This window comes from Myotis nattereri (genome assembly GCF_964212035.1).
Source record: "Myotis nattereri genome assembly, chromosome: Y".
Classification (NCBI taxonomy): Eukaryota; Metazoa; Chordata; class Mammalia; order Chiroptera; family Vespertilionidae; genus Myotis; species Myotis nattereri.
This window is the reverse complement of record NC_138094.1, coordinates 40,209,860-40,215,859: the sequence shown is the minus strand read 5'-3', so window position 1 is coordinate 40,215,859 and position 6,000 is coordinate 40,209,860. Positions and strand designations below refer to the sequence as shown.

Here is a 6,000-nt window from a genome sequence, read left to right as displayed (position 1 = left end):
TTGATGTTTCTCTCTGTCCCGGTCTCTAAAATTAAAAAAACTAAGAAATGAAAAACATTGTCAAGGATTAAAAATACTTCAAAGATAAATTTCTTAAATCCTAAAGAATAACACTAAAAACCCTTATCATTTTGTTGTAGAACTCAAGGGCTAGACAAGTATTAATGGCAAAAACAATTCAGCTTAGCTTGTATTTGTAAAGGAAGATGATCCACTCCAGGATTTTCATGGAAGGACTGACCAGATAAATCCTTCCTGTGTTAGGCTGGATTTGGGTGAAATGCATTTTCTAAAGGCCATTCTGGAAGAGCTTCTAGGGGCTGAGCCATTCCCAGTCCTGGGAGGTATTCCATAGAAGCAGCTCCAGCACAGCCCAGGCTAGAGGCAGCTATGCTGGTCTAGACACCTGGGTCCTGGCTGCACAACTGGATGGTCACAAGACCTTGGTCAAGTCTCTAACCTCTGTGTCCCACGTTCCCTAGTCTATAAAATGCAGGCAGTCACACTTCATATGGCTGATATGAGCACTAAGTGAGTTAATACAGGTACAAGTTTAAAGAATACCTGACACACAGTAAGTGCTCAGTAACTGTTACCTTTTCTTCTCAGGGTTTGGGTTCATTCTCAAGACAAAGATGTCAGAAATAAAGCCCAGTGTACTATGCTATTTCTGGCACCTAGAATGAAAAACCTTTGTCTTTATTTTGAGCGACAAATCAGAAGGATGGTGCTGGGGAAGATGGCCTCTGGTTTGTCAGGCAATAGCCCAACTCTGGAGAGCAAGGAACACAGAAGAAACGACCAAAATGCAGTCCTGAAATTTGACCAATAACATGATTTTCAAAGAAATATCTAACACAAAAATGGAGGAAAAAAACACGTAACAGCTCATTCTAGTGTAATGAAAGGTTTAAGTATGAGAAATTCTGATTATTTTTAATTTTATACACTAGAGTACCAAATGAAATGATGAAAAAGAAACCACCCTGTATTAAACAAACATTTTTTATTGAGAATTGTATTTATTACATCGTGTTACATGAGAAAAAAGCTGGGCAGCATAGGTGGTTACCAGAAGTCATCTGGTTCTTCATGAGACAGGCCTGTGAAACTGAATTAGAGAAAGACAAAAATTTTAAAAATTTGTTAAATTCTTGTCAGTTCATTAGGGGACCTTTCTAATGCTCTCATTCCTTTCCTAATCAGTAGCCATATCATAACTTCAAAATGTAAAAGATTCTTTTGGCAGTCAGTAATTTTGATTAATTCAATAGTTTCTTAAAGGCAGACCTCAACATATGAACAGTGCCCTTGGGCTAACAAAGTCAGCAATATGATAAATGATTTGCATAAGAACACGATGTTGGGGAAAGCATACCTTTAATCTTTATCACTAGGGAGCAGCTTGTCCACTTGTGAGTCTTCTCTGACACTCTTTATTGAGCTCTGAAAAGAGGAGAAAGAATAATTTTGAAATTAGAGGTGTATTAATGTATTAATTTTATTAAACAACTAGGGGCCCGGTGCACAAAATTCGTGCACTGGGTGTGTGTGTGGGGGGAGTGTCCCTCAGCCCAGCCTGCCCCCTCTCACATACTGGGAGCCCTCAGGCGTTGACCCCCATCACCCTCCAATCGCAGGATCGGCCCCTTGCCCAGGCCTGACGCCTCTGACAGAGGCGTCAGGCCTGGGCAGGGGACCCTCATTTCCCCCCACCACTGGTTCTGCCCCTAGCCCAGGCCTGATGCCTTTGGCCCAGGCGTCAGGCCTGGGCAGGGGACCCCCAGACCCCTCCGATTGCTGGCTCTACCCCTTGCCCAGGCCTGATGCCTCGGCCAGAGGCGTAGACCCCCATCACCCTCTGATCGCCTGATCGGCCCCTTGCCCAGGCCTGACGCCTCCGCCAGAGGTGTCAGGCTTGGACAGGGGACCCCCACCTCCCCCCGATCACTGGCTCTGACCCACGCCCCGGCCTGAGGCCTCTGGCCCAGGAATCATGCCTGGGCAGGGGACCCCCATCTCCCTCTGATCGCTTGCTCCACCCCCCGCCCAAGCCTGACGCCTCTGACCCAGGCTTCAGGCCTGGGCAAGGGGACCATCATATCCCTCCAATCCCCGGCTCCGCCCCCCACCCAGGCTTGATGCCTGTGGCCTAGGCATCAGGCTTGGGCAGGGGACCCCCAGCCTCCGCTCAGGCCTGATGCCTCAGCCAGAGGAGTTGACCCTCATCACCCTCCGATCACCAATCACCAGATCGGCCCCTTGACCAGGCCTGAGGCCTCCGGCAGAGGTGTCAGGCCTGGGCAGGGGATCCCCAGCTCCCGCGGTTGCAGGCTCCGCCCTTGCCCAGGCCTAACTCCTCTGGCTGAGGCATTAGGCCTGGGCAGAGGACTCCCAGCTTCCCGCAATCTCCCACTCTGCCCCTGCCCAGGCCTAACACCTCTGGCCGAGGCATTAGGCCTGGGAAGCGGACCCCCAGCTCCCACGGTTGCAGGCTCTGCCCCTGCCCAGGCCTAACGCCTGTGGCCAAGGCATTAGGCCTGGGCAGGGGACTCCCAGCTCCCTGCGATCTCCCACTCTGCCCCTGCCCAGGCCAACGCCTCTGGCCAAAGCATTAGGCCTGGGCAGGGGATCCCGAGCTCCCCGTGGTGGCAGGCTCCGCCCCTGCCCCGGCCTAACACCTCTGGCTGAGGCTTCCGGCCCAGGCAGCGGGGACCCGCAGTTGCAGTGGCCCCGCGATCGTGGGCTCCGCTTTAGGCACAGGCAAGGGACCCCTAGCTCCCGGGACTGCCAGCTTCGACTGTCCCCAGCTCCCATTGCTGGCTCCACCCCTACTTCCTGCTATCACTGGCCAGGGCGGCAAAGGCGCCTGATTCTCTGATCATGGCTGGGGGGCAGGGCAAAGGCGGCCCACCTCTTAGCTCCCCCCTAGGCTTCCGATCACTGTCAGTGGCAGGGGGCTTCTTCCTGCTTTCCGTTTCTCATCCCTGCATTGTGCCTACATATGCAAATTAGCCGCCATCTTTGTTGGCCGTTAACTGCCATCTCAATTGGCAGTTAATTTGCATATAGCCCTGATTAGCCAATGAAAAGGGTAGCGCCATACGCCAATTTCCATTTTTCTCTTTTATTAGTGTAGATTTTGATTTCTCTGAAACTCTTAAAAAAATGATTTTGAAAATATCAGATCACAGACATTCCAGAACTGGGATCTTAAGCCAGCCAAAGGAATGACATTTCAATTTTCAATTTTATTTATTATTTTGTTAGCTTTTTTTTTCTTTTTCGTTTTCCCCTTTTTGTTTGTTGCTTTTTTTTCTTTCTTCTTTCTTTGTTCTCCTTTTTTTTTGTTTGTTTGTTCCTTTATTTCCTACTTCTGTACACATTATTTTTTCAACCACGTGAGCAAAAGACATGTGAGCGGTGCACTCTTGTCCAGGGAGCATTAGCCCCGTGAGCAGCCTGCGTCGAGCCAAAGAGAGGCAGCCTCATGTGGCCTGCCCCTATCCAAGGAGCAGCAGCTGTTTGAGCAGCCCACTTCCCCGTCCGAAGAGCAGCTACCACATGAGCAGTCTGACCTGTCCAAAGAGCAGCAGCTGAACAAGCATCTTGCCCTTGTCCAAGCAGCAGCAGCCGCACAAGCAGCCTGCCCAATCCAAGGAACAGCAGCTGTGTGCCCATCCGAGGAGCAGCAGTTCTGCAAGTGGCCCGGCCCCATTTGAGGAGCAGTGGCAGCCCAACCTGGTCCGAGAAACAGCAACCACATGAGCAGACCGGCCACATCTGGTGAGTGGCAGCTCTACACAGCATGCACCGGAGGAGCAGAGCCACAACAGCCTGCACCTGTCCGATGAGCAGCAGCCGATACTAGGAGCAGTAGCCCCACAAGCAGCCCACCACAGAGGAACAACAGCAGCATGCAGCCAGACCCCAATCAAGGATCAGTAGCCACGTGAGCAGTCCGCCCCAGGTCAAGGAGTAGCAGCTGCGTGTGTAGCCGGCCCCAACCAAGGAACAGCAGCTTCGTGATCAGCACATCCTCTGTCTCAGGAACAGATTCTGTGTGTAAAGCCTCCCCCCACCAGCCAGAGAAGCCACCACAGTAGTGACCAGCACCCATCAAGGGAGCTCCTGCCAACTAAGGAGCAGCTGCTACAATAACCGCCAGAGGAGCAACCGCAGCCCGAGGAGCCACTGCCACCCAAGGAGCAGTCGCTGAATGACTCAACATCTAGATATGTCGGTGAGATCAAACATGGGTACACAAAGAAACCCCCGAAAGAAAGAGAAGGAGGACTCGCCAGAAAAGCCGCTAAGTGAAACCGAGGCATGCATGACAGAAAAAGAATTCAGATTAAGGGTCCTAGAGTGCATAAACGGGATGGAGGAAAAACTCAACAACTTATGCAAGAAGCAAGAAGAAACAGATGAAAAAAATCAATAAATTATGTAAGAACCAAGAAGAAATGAAGAGTGATATAGCTGCAATAAAAAACACCATTGAAAGTTTCAACAGTAGACTAGAAGAAGCGGAGGACCGAATTAGCGAATTAGAAGACAGGGAAGCAAAACTCCCAAACTGAATTGCAATTGGCGAAAAAAAATTAAAAGACAGGAGGAGAGCCTAAGGGAGCTATGGAACAACATGAAACGAAACAACATGCGAATAATAGGGGTGCCAGAACAACAGAAAGAGGAACAAGACTTAGAAAACCTATTTGAAGAAATAACATCAGAAAATTTCCCTGAGGTGGGGAAGAAAAAAAAGTCACACAAGCACAGAGAGTCCCAAACAAGGTGACCTTAAAAGACCCACATCAAGACGCATCATAATTACGATGGCAAATGTTCAGGACAAAGAGAGAATCTTAATGGCTGCAAGAGAGAGATGGAAAATTACATACACGGAATCTCCCATTAGATTATCATATGATTTCTCAACTAAATACATCAGGCCAGAAAAGAATGGACGGAAATTTACACAGTGATGCAAAGCAAAGGAATGAATCCAAGAATACTCTATCCAGCAAGACTATCATTCAAAATTGAAGGGGAAATAAGAAGCTTCACAGATAAAAAAAGGTAAGTTAGTTTATCACCAACAAGCCAGCAATGCAAGAAATGCTGAAGGGACTGGTGTAAAAAGAAGAAATAAAAAGCCCAGAAAGAAAACTGACACAAAAAATAGAAATGGCTACAAACAAGTACCTTTCAATAATAACTTCAAAGGTAAATGGACTAAATGCTCCAACCAAAAGACATTGAGTGGCTGAATGGATAAAAAAAAAACATGACCCATACATTTGCTGTCCACAAGAGACTGACCTCAGAATCAGACTCACACAGCCTGAAAGTGAAGTGATGGAAAAATATCTTTCAGGCAAATGGAAATGAAAATATAGCGGGGGTAGCAATACTTATATCTGACAAAATAGACCTCAAAGTGAAGGCCATAATAAGAGATAAGGGAGGCCACTTCATAATACTAAAGGTTTCACTATACAGAGGATTTAACCATGATAAACATATATGCACCCAATACAGGAGCACCCAAATACATAAAAAAACTCCTGGAAGATATCAAAGGAGAGATCAACAACAATAAAATCATAGTAGGGGACTTTAATACACCACTGACATCACTGGATAAATCCTCTAGACAAAAAAATTGGTAAAGAAACAGCAATCCTAAATGACTCACTAGATCAGATGGACTTAATTGACATCTTCAGAACATTTCACCCCAAAGCCAAGGAATATACGTTCTTCTCAAGTGCTCATCGGACATATTCAAAAACAGACCACATATTGGGTCACAAACAAAGTCTCCCCAAATTCAAGAAGACTGAAATCATACCAAGCATTTCCTCAGACCACAGGGCATAATATTAGAAATAAACTACAATAAAAACAACTCAAAATTCTCAAACACTTAGAAATAAAAACACTTAGAAGCTGAATAGCATGTTATTAAATATTGATTGGGTTACCAATGAGATC

General features: G+C 47.2%; 1 pseudogene across 1 annotated transcript in view; it reads right to left on the bottom strand.

Moving 5' to 3' along the window:
* Nucleotides 1–1,380: 1,380 nt before the first annotated feature.
* The window catches only part of LOC308512499 (centriole and centriolar satellite protein OFD1-like), a 76,839-nt pseudogene continuing 72,219 nt past the window's right edge, over nucleotides 1,381–6,000 (bottom strand). Inside the window, exon 19 of the transcript in view lies at nucleotides 1,381–1,440. The product of the transcript in view is annotated as a centriole and centriolar satellite protein OFD1-like (transcript). The remainder of the gene's footprint in view (nucleotides 1,441–6,000) is intronic.